Source organism: Taeniopygia guttata, chromosome Z (genome assembly GCF_048771995.1).
Source record: "Taeniopygia guttata chromosome Z, bTaeGut7.mat, whole genome shotgun sequence".
In the NCBI taxonomy this organism is placed as follows: domain Eukaryota; kingdom Metazoa; phylum Chordata; class Aves; order Passeriformes; family Estrildidae; genus Taeniopygia; species Taeniopygia guttata.
Genome location: NC_133063.1, coordinates 6362476 through 6378466, shown reverse-complemented (window position 1 = coordinate 6378466; position 15991 = coordinate 6362476). Strand labels below are relative to the sequence as shown.

Genomic DNA, 15991 nt, shown 5'->3' with positions numbered 1-15991 from the left:
AATTTAAATCTGTAGTACTTCCACTATATCTAAATCTGAGTAGGCTGCTTCCTGAATTTCATAATTGAAGTGAATGTATTCAAGGATTTTTCCTGAACAATGTTTTTTCTTTGGCAGGAGCTTGGAGGTAGTAGAAGAGCTATTTGCCTCTGAATTTGTCCATAGAATTTTAAATTGAATAAGATTAAACTTACGCAAGTATCAGTAATTAACAGTTCTGTGGTAAACAAGCTGGGATGAAACTTGAAAATGTGGCAGTCGATTAAGTCCTGTTAAGAGCACAGGAAGTAAAGAATTTTAATTTAATATTGTCTTAATATTGATAAGCAAAATGAGGTAGAGACCTTGACTGAATGATCTGGCATATTGTAAATTGGCTGTTGTGGAATTTTCCATTCTCTGTGTTACTGTTTGGAGGTTTCTTCAGGAACTGAACCACAGTTTGTATGTATAGTTCTTTCCATATAGGTATAATCATGCAGCAAAAGCAAAGGTTATTGTTTTCCCTATGTTTCATCATTTATTTTTTAAATTTCAATCATTATTTCCCCAGATGAATATAGTGCCTTTCCATAAATGTAGAGTATAATTTCTTCCATAACCAAAGGGAAGATTTTAGATTAGATCATGAGTATAAGTTTGTTGAAAGGAATTGAAGAGGAGTTTAATCTTCCTGTATTCATGCAACAAGTTTATAGGCAAAAAGAGACAGTACATTCCAGGGATGTATCACATGCTGTAAATTACAGAATTTGCCAAAGACAGTAAATGAGAAATGCTAATATACAATACAATTTCCCAAAGTCCAGACCTTGCCTCACCTTCCCCCCTCTCAAAAAGTCCAGAAGAATGCACAGTGCAGGCTCTTCTCTACCATAAAGAGAGGAATAAAGCAATTCTCTGTGAAATATTAATATAACTGTACAGGAATGTGAGGCATTCAAGGTGGTCTTTGTAGCACTTTAGGCAATCCAGAAATGAAAGTTATGAGAAGGGAGCATGTACAGGACAGACCTCATTATTGGAAAGGGTTGTCACATTGGATAATAGTTCTTCACAGTGATGGATACTAAGCAGACAAATACTGAATTTATACTTTAGCTATTACATGCCAAGACTCACAGTTTCCACACTGGACATGAGTATCCTCTCAGGCAGAGAGAGAAAGCGCCAGAATTCTGTTATGTAGACAAAGTTCTCATGTATTTAGGGGGCAAATAACACACTTTTCTGTACTTCCAGTCTTGTTCTACAGAAAGTAAAGAATTTACAAGCTCTTCAAATAGTACTTTTTCATTGTCTCTTAAAATAACAGTGATTTATTTGAAGATTTGATGGTTTAAAGATATAATTAACCCAGAACTCTGTTAACCAGAAAAAATGTTTACTCAAAATCAAACCCATATGACAAGCCTCCCTAGAAATACATTGAAATATACTTCATTAATGCTTTTGAACAAAATATGTGGTGATAATCTCTAAATAGTCCTTCATAAATGCATTAAAGGTGGAAAAATACAAGATTATTTTTCTATAATGATAAAAAACCATTATTTGCATTGATTGTCAAAATATTACATTTTTAGTCAGGGAAAAAAAAAATAAATCTGTCTATCTTGGAGACAAGCATGGTGGAGAAGCAAAGGCTTTGGGGACCCTCATTGTGGCCCTCCAGTACCTGAAGGGATCTTAAAAAAGAAGGAAGAAGAGTTTTTTATGCATGCAGATTGTGTCAGGACAAGGGGAAATGGTTTTAAACTGTACGAGGTCAGGTGTAGATTAGGTATAGTTAAGAAATTCTTTACTCAGAGGGTGGTGAAGCATTGAAAGTGGTTGCCCAGAGAAGTTGTGGGAGTTCAAGGCCAGGCTGGACGGGCCCCTGAACAACTTGATCCAGTGAAAGGTGTCCCTGCTCACGGCAGGGGGGTTGGAACTAGATGATATTTAAGGTCCTGTCCAACTATTCTGTGATTCCAAAACTCATTAAAATGCTTCATATTTTATAGCTTTGCAAAAGAGAGAGAAATAATGATTTCAGGAATTTTATTTGATTTCCCCAAAGTGTCTTGAAATTTAGGAAGTAGAATGTACTTATTTTATGCTTTTCAAGAAATGTTTGGAAGTCTCTGCTGTAGCCAGGAAGTTGAGGGTCTACCTTCTTACTTCATAATGTAAATCCAGACAAATTGCCTTCCTTATCTAGTCCCATGTTTCTGTGTAACATTAAGCTAGACTCTCATGTGGTATCAGTCAGCCCAGGTCAATTGATTTCTGCAAAGCTATTCTGATTTCAGCATTGCAAATTGTTGCAGCCACTGTCAAATTCATTCTGTATGGAGAACCACAAAGCAGTTGTTTTAGGATGAAAATTGACCAGATCCAAGTGTTCTTGGGCTTCCTCTGATTGGTTGATTGTTTGTCTGAAGCATTCTTTATTCTTTTTGCCCTTCCTGTTCTACTCATTTGTATGCTTTCTCTCCCTTATTCCTGCACATAAGTGATATCACACTTCCTTGATTCTCACAGTTTGTCAATAGTTTAGAGAGAGGTTTCAGACCTTATTTTTCAGTATGATCATCAGGGACATCCTATAATTACAACAGAGGATTTCTCTGAGGGTGAAAAATATGAAGATGTTTTTATAAAAATTAAATTTAATTTAGCTGATGAAAAGATTGTGTTAGATATGTACTTGTACAAGGTTCTTTTCCCCCAGAAGACAACTGGGTTTTGGGGTCATCGCATGTTTCCCCCACAAGCAGGTTTTGTTAACTTAGTTAGAGGAACCTACCTTTTGAATTTTTGGTGATTTGAAATGTTGTTCTTTTTACTGAGCTGATGACAGGTATAATTATGAGTGTAGAAATCCCAGTGAATTTCTAAAAAAATTAAGAAGCAATTCAGTTGTTGGCTTCCAGAGAAGTCCATTGCAATAGAATCAGCATAAAATGCAAACTGGAGATTGCACATCCTATACTGTTCTTGTGTGTGACTCTTCTGGTATTATCATATTGAAGTAACTGAGATGAGCAATGCATGATTCATAGGGAAAAATTGTTATTGGGATATTGCAAAAACCTTTAAGAGAAGAAAATTATCAGATATTTTCTCACTGAAATCAACAGATATTTTCTCAACAAGTAGACTTACAAGTAAACACAGAAAGACTATTTCATAAAGTAAGTGTATGTACACTTTAATTTCCCTTCCTCTTGTCTAGGTTTCTACTTCAGCAATCAAGATTATGACTCTCTGAGTCATATTTCTTTTGGATTAGATTTGTTGTTTGCTGCTAACTAATGTCTTCTGTGGAAACACTGTACTAGAGAGTTCTTACAGTGCAGTGTAACAGGCATGGAAATATTCTAAAATGATGCTTGTCTTCTATTGGCCTCGGTTTGGAGCCCTGTTAATCTGCTGAAACTCAGGTAGTGACTTCTGGTTTTGGTCATTTATTTTTAGATAACATTTTCAGTTAAAACAACAGCTGTAAAACCATGTGATTCTATCTAAGCTGTTTGCTAAAAAGCGTTTTCCAATAAAATGCAGTATCTAAACAGAATTCCTCTAAAAACTTGTCAGATTGTTTCTGGGCATAAATACAGTATATTAAACTTTTCTAAATTTGGTAACATCTAGTGTTGCAGATACCAAAAAAAAAAAAAAAAAAAAAAATAGCAGAAAATTAAGGTGCCATCAGGTTTTTGTACTGTTGCAAGGGAACTCAATGGCATGGATATAAATCATAACCAATAAGGAATCAGACATCTACACAAATAAAGATCACAAACCAAAATGAAGTGAAAGAACCTATCTTCTATCCAACTTAGAAAAATACCAAAGATAGTTTTATTTACTTTTCTGCCCTAATATGAAAGCTATCAATCTTTAATACAAAAGAGCTTGGAATTTTCCTCCAAACTTTTACCCTAGGGCCAAAGGTTTAGACCAGCCCTATGCATTAAGAGATATGATAGAAATGGGGAATTGGGCAGACTATCCCATGTCCAGTGAGGTTAGTGCTGGAAATATTGAGGCCTCATGCTTAGGGCCAATTACCAATGAACAAGCAGCCAAAGAAGTTGCACAGAATACAGGCAGCAGCACAGCCAAAGAAAACTGAAGTCTGTTTTCCTGTGCTTCCTCATCTGAATCCATTCATCTGGCTTCCCTCCTCTTATCCAGACTACCACTCTGTTGTAGTCTGGCACAGCTGCCCTCAGCCTAACTAGGTGGTAAGTTTGTTGAGGATTGCAGTGAACCTACTCAGCTGTGTGCTGGACTTCCCCAGGCACTCCGTGCTGCTACTTCAAACCTCGTTCTTACCTGTGGGCTGTTCCTAGTATACCTGTGGAGTGCAGAACAGGAGCCCTTGAGGCATAAGCAATGCTGGCAGGGTTAGTCTTTGTTAGTCTTTGTTTTTTGCTTGTTACTTCTCTTTTGTTGAGTCAGTGATTGAAGAAACGCTCTTGCAGCAGTTCCAAATCAATATTGTGGGTTATTCAGGTATTGTCACTTGTGCGATGTAGGAAGGTTTCTGATCAGTCAAGGAAAACAGGAGTCAAAAAATCTCAGGGCCTTTAATTTATGGTATGTACTAAAGTTGACGTGCATTTTTGAAAACAGGTGTTTCCACAAGACAGGCAAAGCTGACATTAGGGCATGGGCCAGGACTACTACCATATAGGGTGGAGTATAGAACCTATGTGTAGGTACTGCTCTGCACATGGCAGAGTACAGTCAGTCTTGCAGATAGAAGTGCAGGAAGAGTGCTTAGAGGATGAAGTCATTTAAGGTTAGAACAATTAGTCTTGTAACATTTTTGCAATATTTAAGTTTTTTAACATTTCAGCATTGTTCACAGTCTAGTTGGATATTGGTGAGAAGTGTTACATTTTAAGTAACTGAATATTGTTTGAGTATATACCATTTTAAAATTCTGTTGACTAAAGTTACCTGTACATAGAGATGTACACCAGAATTGTTTTCAGATATTCATCACTAGTGTAATTAATTTGCTTGATTTTGTTGTAAATGTTACTGTTCTTGGTATCATGGGGAATTCAGAGTGGGAGGAGGGCAGGTGAATGACAGATTGGATGATGAGAAACAATTACAAGTTTCTCCCAGCAAAGGCATAACTATAGTCTGTTAAATTTCCTAGGTCTTAAATGTTCTCTGATGTCTTCAAGCATGCATGATGCTAGGCAAAATTTGCAAAACCAGCAAAAGCATTTTCAGCTCTGAGTTTTGAGCTTTGGAATGATTTGTCCCACTGAACAAGAGATACTGAAAAAATGTTTACTATATAAAGGAAAAATATATTTTTTCAGTAAGATAGCAAACATTCAGACAACTGGGCTCACAGTTTAGTCTGCAGATTTCCTGTAGAGATTTCCAATATCTAACCTAATCTTAAGTCATTCACATAACCTTTGCAATGCATACTATTTTTTTGCAGTCATGCAACCTTCTCTTTTCCAGCAAAATCATGATAGTAATAGTTCACAGACATATGTAGAGAGGAGCACCTCTTACAGTGAGAGCAGGACCATCTTTTAAGTGCTTTTATAGAAAAGCTAGCCAAAGAGACCTCGCTCAATTTTAACTCCTGGACTTTTGTTTCTTCTAAGAGAAAAGCACTGTAGCTCAGAGGTAGTCAGTAGCTGCAAATGCTTCAGCAGCTCCATTATTCACATGTTACTTCTGAACATCGATTTTCTTCTGTAGAAATGCAAAATTTCCCTAGGAAGCAATATCCATATGATAGTCCAGTGTATCAAGTATACAAGTATCTTTAATACACAAGATTTTTTTAGAAATAATTGGAAAATTTTGACTTCTACAGCCTGCAGAATAAAATTTGGTTTTGTCAGTTACATGTCTGTAAGTACAGCAAAACAGATCCTAATTAATTGTGAATTCCAATAAATGTGAAAAACCAAGCAAAATAATTAATTAGAATTTACCTCATATGTCATAAAACATGAAATTAATTATGCATGCTTGGTGCAGTTTCTCAGGAGTGCAGAATGCTGACTACACTACATGTGCTCAGTCATTACATCCAGATGTTGTTGTTACAAAACTCAACTTTATTTTTTTTGTATTAAATTCAGTCCTAAAAATTATTAAGTTTCGTCTTTCCAGCAAAACTCTTAAGATGCAGTCCTATCTTACCTTGCCTCTTCTTTTACTGAGTCATTGGAATAAATGACAAGACTCCAGTGAGACCAGAGATATAAGTTTTCACATCAAGATATACAAACCTTTGTTTTCAACTGATGTAACTTCAGACACAAAATAACTAGGTTACAACACATCAGATTGTTTAATTTTCTAGTGCTTTATTTAAAGTGTTTACAGCTTAATTAATCTCAACAGTAGTAGGGTGACAGAGAATGAATCTGTCTCAATGGACTCTTTCATAATCACTGACCTTTTAATTAGTGACCCTTACCATACTTAAAAAACAAGTCTTTTCTTCATTAAACAATTGACCGAGGACTTGATGCAGGCAACTCCTTTGTTTTCTTTATTTTTTGTTATTTTACTTTGAAGTAGTTAGCCAATGTATTTAGAGAGCTGAATGTAATGGAAAAAAGGTATTTTCTGGTTTGTTTTTCAGATTATACTACAGAGGTCACTAACTGCTTTCTTGCTAAGTATGTGTTAACAGTCTGTCTTAGGAAGCAGTAGGGTCTTTGAGTGTGTTTAGGAGGATGGGAAGGTTAATTTTCGTGTCTACATATAGTTTCAGATCTTTACAATGAAATCTGTGTAAATGGTAGATAGAGCTGAGAAAATCTCTGACGTTCTGTACTGAGCTTCCAATAGCCTCTGGACATTCTATTTCAAGGTATTTTTGAAGCTGAAACATGTTGCTCATTTGATGTGCAGGATAATTTAGTGTATTTGTTGATAGTGTTGGTATGGATGGTTGTCTTTGATCTTATTTATTTGCATAATAGCTATTTCTTTGTGTAATAGTTCTAAATAAAAAATAAATGCACTATTGTTAAGATAGTGTTAAAGGTGCAATCATTCCTCAGTTACTAAAGAAATAAACTTTTTCAGATAGTATCTGTCTTGAAATATCTCTGAGGTTAGGCATGATTTTCTCTTAATTGAAATAATAACTATTAGGTTAGACATATATCTAATTCCTGTTGCGCATTCCCATTCAGATTTAGTTGTGCTCTTTCTCATTTATTCAACTTAGTTCATTGTTCTTAACATACGTTTAAATCCGAGTGGATTCAGCTACAAGATCAAGCTCTTGACATGAGTAGGGGATGGTGTAATATGCCTCAGTACCATCCACAGGCCCTCATAATTTCATATTCTTCCTATGAAAATGCAGTAAAACTTTTTTTATTTTCTACAGATTATGCTGGTTTATCTCTAGGTATGTCTTTAATTTTATTTTGTTTTCTGTGTTTAGTTTCAACTTATCTGAGGTATTTAAAATCCTTTTTCAAAGGAATTTGAAATATAGAGAGACGTACTATATGTGAGAATTTTAACATTACACTGAATAGCATTTAAAATATTTATGTTTCAACCTGGAACTTCAGTTCAGAATTTTGTCCATAGACAAAATTCCCATGTCAATCAGAAAAAGGCACTCCAAAGTAAGGACAAAGGAATCTCATGTATTATATGGTGCATATTTATTATGTGTTAAAGAAAAGAGAAGGAAATTGCAATGTAATTATCACAGTAATTTGTGTCTGTCATGTGAATAGTGTGTACTTTTTAACTTCATGTGGGGATCCTTCTCTTAAGCGTGCCAGATGCAGAAGTGAAAAATGAGTGAAAAATGAGTGAAGCCTCAGAGCAATACTGCCGTGGTACACAAGAGATGCTCATGCTAAGGATGGGGCAGGACAATGAAACACAAAGCAGAGGACAGAAGTGGGCATGTGTTATTTAAGATTAGGCAAAACCTTTTCACCAGGAGAAAATTTACCATTTTTGCAAATCAGATTGCAAAAGATAGAAGCACAAATGATTTAGAGACCCTCCCAGTGCATTAAACAGTGAATTATGTTTTGTGTCACTCTATTCATTGAAATTATTGAAAAACTGAATCAGGTCCAAGCATCTGTGAGCACTTAAAAATCTTTCATTGTCTCCTGGATTTTACAACTTCACTACTCATCTTTTATGTTTTTTTTTAAATATGAAAATATAAAATCGTGATGGTTGGAGCTGTAAATAATCCTGCACCAATAATAAATTACTCTATATGCTATACTATCAGTATGTACTGATATTATAGTATATAGAGTATGTTACTGGATTAGTTTATACAAAGAATAGTTCTTCACTTAATGTATCATGCATACAATTACATTTAAAAAATAAAAAAATAAAATGTGTTGTCACATATTACAAATTAAAGGCATTCAAAAGATATGGCTGTAAAACACCTGTTTTCTAGCTAGCATCTATTTTGCTAGTATTAGTCTCATGTTTAACTCTTCATAGATATGCTTGGGTGTAGTATCTTTATCCATTTAAAAGAAACATTTGCAAAGTTATGCATGAATAGTCAACTTTATATAGTGTTGTGCACTAGGGAATCTCAGTGTTTTTTAGTGGAAATGTTTTCAGAAATATGTTTTCAGAGAGACAGGTGACTAATGCATTCTGTGTCCTGTAACTATATAATGGTGGGGGAAAAAGAAGTGTAAAGAAATTAGATTGTAAAAACCACATTTATTTGAAGAGTGGGATTGGAAGTCAGTTGTACGAGTCCTTTAACTGAGAAGGAGACAGAAAGAGCTCCGTATTTCGGAGAGAACTGCAGATCATCTATTCAACTGCATCTAACTTGTCATAACACAAGGAAAAGGGCTTCACAAACGTAGGCAGAATAGAACAGAGGGGTAGGGCCAAGTCTCACTCTTCGTTTAATAGTCTTTGGGAAGACTTTCAGTTTGCATCTGTTTCACAACTCCCTTCTGTGGCATTTAAGTGCCATCAAGGGTTTTTTTTGTAGTTTGTTTTGAGCCTGTACTGAAGTTTTTATGTTCTCACGATGGTAGTACTCTACACTGAATAAAACATCAAGTCTTCCTTTTACTCTTATTGCTCAAGCAGGGGCTAGTGCTGCATTCTAGTTCTCAACTACCTTGCATCTTACAGAGTTTGTAAGCTCTGTTATTATTTTGGCTTATAATGAGTACCCTGGAAGAAGAAAAATCTGATACTCTCAGTCTGTTCTGTTCAATGCTTTCATTGAACTCAAACTTCCTGAGAATCGTCCCAACAAACTCCAGGAGTTTATGAACTGAAAACAGTTTGCAAGAGCATGGAGACATGGACTTGAGGACACTCATCAGATCGTGCCATCAATTACTGGGGCAGCATAAATGCTTTCATCACATGTGATAATGCAGCTTGAAACAATATAGCCTTAGTTATACCAATGTAGACAAAATACTGGATGAATAGCTGTGGATAACTGTAATTTTAATTCAAATCATTTTAGCTGAAAAGAGGTATGGTGAAAGACTCTTCTCAGGATAGCTTTTCCTTTGTTCTCATTTATCAAAAGATACTAGCTAAACTATGCATCTGTATCTGGTCCCTGTTTTCTGTATAAAGGAACAATTGGCTATTCAATTCACTTTTCCTAGAAGATGTTCTAGTACTTTATGCTATAAACAGCCCCAAGAGCAGTCACTTTCTTATAGTGCATCTCTCTCTTAGTTAAACAAAATAGTTTCACACAAAAATCTTAGATAGCACAAACTGCAAAGGATTTGGCCATAGAAAAGTACATTATGCTAAAAAGCAAAGAAAAAACAGACTAATACCTCTTTAAACCCCACTAGCTTTGCCTTGTCTTACATAAAAAAGAGAGCACCCCATTAAAAATGGGAAAAATCCTGAATATTTTCTTTAAGTGTGATCTCAGCAACCGTAAAATAATCGCTTTCATATCACTTTAAAGTTGGGTGCATCATAAAAACACGAGAAATACTTTACAGGAATCACTCTATTTGCAGAAAATGAGGAAATGTTTTACTGTGCTGAAACCCTCTGTGCCAAGGAACAATTTTATGTTTCTGTAACAGAGTCATTTTCATAGCATTGGTATAATAAAATAAGTTGCAGAAAAAAGCAAGACAGTCTTGTTTTCCTCATAGTTTGTTGCAGGAACAAAAATAGGTCTAAATAATGTATTATTGGGTGAAAATTATATGAGTAATTTCACACTGGTTTGTTGCACGGAGGATGTTGCCAGGAAAAAGGCACCAGAAACTAAGTTACAGGAGAATCAACTTAATAGGGTGTCAAGGCTGTAATTCTTTTAAGATCAGGAAAAACATCAGTGATATATCATGAGTAGATCAAGCTGGTAGGGGGAATTTATATTACCCAAACCTGGGAAACAGATTTAGGGAAAAAAAATATTATTTGATGGAATGAGATAGGAAGTGAATTCAAAGGCATTGCAATGTGTGTAGATGTACAGATCATGGTGGCAGCTTTGGCAGCTGCACACTTTATGAATGTCAGAACTGAAATCCAGAGATCAGGAAGGAAAAAAGAGAGATAATCCCCTGGGTGAATATTTTCACTAGTTGGATAGAGTGACATAATTCTTAATTAATTTCAGTATGTATTTTACTCTGTGTTTCTGATATATTTTGACCCAAGTGTATAGAGCTGTAGGCTACTAGTAGTCTAAAACCTGTGAAAGTGAACTCATACTGCACAGCATTGGAAGCAGTTCTGAAAACTAATTGTACTATCTGGTGTTCCAGGACTACATATAGTCATCACATTTTTTACGGGGAGAACCAAATTTTTTCAGAGGCAGAATCAGAGACAAGAGAGAGTTGTAAACATACAGAATTTACATTAAAATGGGAGTGCAATAAGTAGTTTCCGCTTTTTTGTTTTTTCTGTTTACAAATAATGAAGGACATTAAATCTCGAAATGACATATGCACTCAAGTTTTAAGGCCAGCAGAACTTTTTTAAGGTTACAGAGATGTCGTCCAATGTCCATTTGGAAAATAAAGGCTGCCTCAGAATTGATCTTGGAAACTATGGTAAATTTTAAAGCCTCTGCATAGTTCCCTGGAAGTCTAAAATTTAGACTTATATCGGCATTTTCATCAACATGCTGTTTCTGTGCACTGTGTTTCCCATTTCCTTAAACCAGGGCCCATGACATCAAATGATAAGACATTAAAAAAAATATTTTAAAAGAAAATGTTGGGGTGTTTTCCTATATTCCAGACATTTAATTTTATTTTTCCAGATATTTTTTTAATTGACCAAGCATTTCTATATGTTATTTTTATAAAAATATGTTTAAATTGTGATTAAATTTTTTTTTAAAAAAGGTAATTTAAAAACTGGCAGCAGCAAGAAAGCATTGAGAGAAAAGCTGTAAAAAATTATTAGAATGAGTTGTCTTCATCAAACGAAGTCACCTTCTTTTTTTTTAGTAGTAGCAGGTATTCATACTATCATTTCTTATACTGTGATATTCTGGCAAACTAAAATTTCATTTGCCTTTTTGGCAAAGGTATGTCCCTTTGAATTCAGGTTAGAAACTTCTGTTCATATTTTTCCCTTTTCCCTTTTCTATTTCTTACAGATTTTTGAATGGACAAATGCCAGATATAAATAATTCAACACTAATCAGGCTGTTTAAGTGTGGAGGATTTGCTCCCATAAAGCGGGTGTTTTATTTTTAAAAAAAATTGTTCTAGACGGAAAAATGCGGGTCTCATAATACTTTTTTTCCTGTTATCTGTTTTTACAATGGGAAATTTATTTTAAAGTGATCTGAGGAATAATTTGTCTCTTAAAAGAACTTCAGAGAGAATTTTCACTTTCAAGAACTCCTCCATCAAGCTTTTGTGTGGCACTATTAAACACAGATAGCCACTTACATATTCCAGATGTTCACAGTGGTCCCACTTGCTTTGTGATAATTTCAAGAGCTACTTCATGCTCTGATATGAGATTAATTTCCAGTAGATGAACAGAATTGACTCAAGCTGAAAACAGCAAGAAAGAGAATATGTTTTAGAAAAGGCTACTTCTGTATGGATGCTGTATAGACCAGTATTAGTTTTTCTTTTATCTTTAAAAAAGATAATAGAAATTATCTTTTACCTCTGTGGGTATTCTGAATTAATAAGGGTCAGAGTTCTTTGACCAGGTTCTATTAGGTATTCCACATGAGGAGGGTTTAATATTTAAAACAAAATGTACTTACCTGAAGACATTTGATATTATGTGGGATTTTGATTTAGCAGAATGATATGGCAATATACTGAAATCAGTGCAAGCCATTGTGTAGCCTTTGCAATATACTGTGGGGTCACAGCACAAATCTCATTCTCACTATTGGCCCTCACAGGCTCGCTGTCATGATGCTGAGCATCCCCTGGTGTTGGGAAGGAATATGAGTGTTAAAGCCTGCTCAAGCCCATTGCTCTGTTCAAAGTTCATTTTGTCAGTTATTCAGTTTTTATACTCTCTTTTGAGCTGAGCTACATATACATTTACCCCTTGCTGGGCTGGCTAACTCAAGAAGCCATTCACACTCTTTTGGTTAACTCAGGCATAAACATTTCCACAAGCAGTTAATCCACTAAACTGATACAGGCATTTATCTAAAACTAGCTCTCCAGTCCCTCTTGAGTTCAGTTTTCTTTGCAGCAGCAGCTGTGATCAGTCATTCCCTACACTGAGCTTCATAAGTACAAAACCCTTGCCTACCACACCTCTTTCAGGTGTTTTCTGACCAGAAATCAAAATTTTTTTAAAAATAAACAGGTTTATTTAAGAAAAGCAAGTTTGAAAATGAAAAATTAGAGATGAACTAAATAAAGACCAAAAGAGAAGAAACAGAATAGTGAATAATGTATGTGCTCAGAAGTGTAGAGAGAGTCAAATGAGTAAGATACAGTCTTCATAGCATGTGCACCTTGCAGCACTACACAAGTGTGGGTGTCAGTCTGCAGTAGTAGTGCATGCAGTCACAAAGGTAAAGAAGTGAAAGGGAAGTGCATTCTTTGGTTTATGTATTTCCCAGTCATTGTGATAATTCATTCATAGCAGTGTTTCCTTTGGGTCTGTGTGGGAAAGCCTGAAAGACTCGCAAGCAACATTGTCACTTTGCCCACCTTTAAAGAAGAAGTAATTATAGAACAAGTTGTAATACAGAAACCAAGTTTGAATGACTTAATAAAATAACTTCCTGTGGTATGCTGCAGTGTTCACTGACATCCATTTCACCATTTGGTAGAGAACAAAGGCATTTGTTGTTGTACATAAAGTTTTATGGTGGGAAGCAGGCCCAAACTCATTATCTGTGGCATGTGATTCAAAGTAAGCTGAGTATCTGCCATGTCTATTCAATGCATCAGTGAAAAGCATCTCCTCAAGATTAACTTATTTATCAGTGAAAAGCATCTCCTCAAGATTAACTTATTTATGCATGTGTTTGGTAAGGGCTGCTCTCATGCTAAGCTTGAAACCTGTTGCTGGCTCTTTAAGTAACAAACTTTCCCTTTACTAGGTGAGCCTCATTCAGATTTGTTGCCAAATTAAGTGAGGTGTCTTTAAAGTCACATCTTACTTGATTGTATACAGCAGTTCCATGAAGGTTTCATAAGGCGCTCTTATCATTTACCCAGGTAAAGTCTTATTGTGTAAGTCCTAAAAATAGACATTTCTACTTCTCTCCAAATGTTTAATTTATAAATTTAGATCAAGCTTCTTATTAATTTTCTATGCCATGTAAAACAAACATCTAGAAAAGTGGCTCATGAAAATTATGCCATGAAGAAGTTAAAGTAAACTGTTTCAATTTCTTAGAAAATTGAATTACTTCTTAGAAAGGTTGCATTTGGTTTTTCTTTCATGTTCGTAGTATGACAAAATATGAAGCAAATAAAATTTTTATTGCAGAAAACTTCATATCCAATTTTTCATATTTTCTTCTGAGTAGATTCATTTAGGACCTCTTTAACACTAATGATATACAATCTATTCAAGTTGGGTTTTTTTCTCTTTCTAGATTACAAAAAGAAAGTTAAATTAGGAGAAAAGGAAGTTGTGACTTTCTCAAATTTATGACTTTCTTCTTTTCATTTAACATTATGCAGTTTTCATTTCCATCTGTGTCTTTTCCTGTTCATACATATTTTTATGGACATGTTTTCCACTTGGTGATGTTGTCTTTAAAAATAAAAAAGGGGGCAATTAAAATATTTTAAAAATATACTAACTGTACTCAGTGACCGTGTTACAGTGTGTCATGGCATTAAATATTTTCCTTTACATTTTAAAGAAATTTTTGTATGTGGCTTATAAGTTAAAAAAGAAGACATGGGAATTATTTATCAGTTTTTACACTAGAAGAAAGTGTCCTTGAGTTCAGAGCTGCTTTGCTTCATGAACTATTTGGAATAGTGGTAGCCTGCATATGATTTCATACGGTTTGAAGCATTCTGGATAGTTCAGTAAAAAACTGACAAAAAGAATTGTTCACAGATGGCAGGATACTGAAAAGGAAGTGAAAGAGAAGATGGAAGTATAGACAGGGTAATGCACATTAAGAAAAATACTAGTTTTCAGCCTATATGTGTGAAGTTGTGGGCTTTGCTGCCACTGAGGAAAGAGATCAGAGAATCTTTTAGGTTTTTAGTTCTAAAGATAAGGGCCACTTCTCCAAAAATCCCTGAATTTTTTGGGTTGGAAGGGACTTCTGGAGATCATCCAGTCCAATCCCCCCACAAAAGCAGGTTCACCCAGAGCTGGTGAAAAACAACATATCCAGGTGGGTTTGAATGCCTTCAGAGAGAGACTTCACGACCTCCCTGGGCAGCCTGTTCCCATGCTCTGAAATCCTCAATGTAAAGAAGTTTTTCTTCATGTTGAGGTGGAATTTCTTGTGTTTTGGTTATGGCCATTGCTTCTTGTCCTGTCACAGGGCACCATAGAAAAGAATCTGGCACTACCCTCTTGGCACCTGCCTTTGAGATATTTATATTCACTAATAAGATCCCCTCTAAGTTTTCTCTTCTCTGGACTATAGAGGCTCAGCTCTATAGTCTCTCCTCATGAAATAGATGCTTGAGATCACAAATCATCTCTGTGTCCTCCACTGGACCCTCTGCAGTGGCAGTTTGTCTTTCTTGGGGCCCAGAACTGCGCATGGCACTCAGATGTGGCCTCACGAGAGCTGAGTAGAGGGGCAGGATCACCTCACTCAGCCTGCTGGCAATGCTCTTCCCAATGTACCCAGGATACCATTGGTCCCCATGATCAGCTGAGTAAACTGAATGTTAGGACCCAGTAGGAAAGAAGAGGAAACCACAGAAAAATCATTATGTTGGTGTTCTATTAACCGATGATACAATAGTCCTTTTGACTATAAATACTTTTGTCTGAAAGACTGTAGTAGTACAAGAGTAAGTAAGGTGTGCAGTGGGACATAAGATGTCAAATACATGTAAATGGACGCTGCCAGAGGATTTGCTAAATTCACTAGATCTTCTCAGTTGATCATTGCAATTGCTGACAGAGATCTAGGACGGCATAAATGACTTTGAATAGACCAACAGAGCTCCGTATTTGAGTTGGAACACCCCCTCTGCAGTCTTCATAAAAAGAGAAATATGTACTGTTGTAGGCAACTACACTCTAGAGCTATTTGCAATGACACATTATGGACCCAGGTAGATGCAGGTAAGAAGGAATACCCAAATTCAAAGGATAAGTACTTTGCTGGCTGTTAAATTTGACAGTACCAATGCAGCCAGCCTTTAGCTCAGGGCATCCCTACATCCCTTGTCAGCAAAGGCCAGGAATGGGCAGTGGGGAAAATTTACTTATTGTCTCCTCTGTGGATTCATCTCGGAAGAAATTTTTTTCCACGTTGGCTGCGTTTTGGAAGAGAATTAGTATCTTCCAGCACTTTTGCTATCCTATCCATCTAATAGCA

General features: G+C 35.7%; 1 protein-coding gene across 1 annotated transcript in view; it reads left to right on the top strand.

Annotated features, from left to right (window-relative positions):
• Positions 1–15991, top strand: part of ADAMTS19 (ADAM metallopeptidase with thrombospondin type 1 motif 19) — a 126618-nt gene that overhangs the window by 45004 nt on the left and 65623 nt on the right. The window lies entirely within an intron of this gene.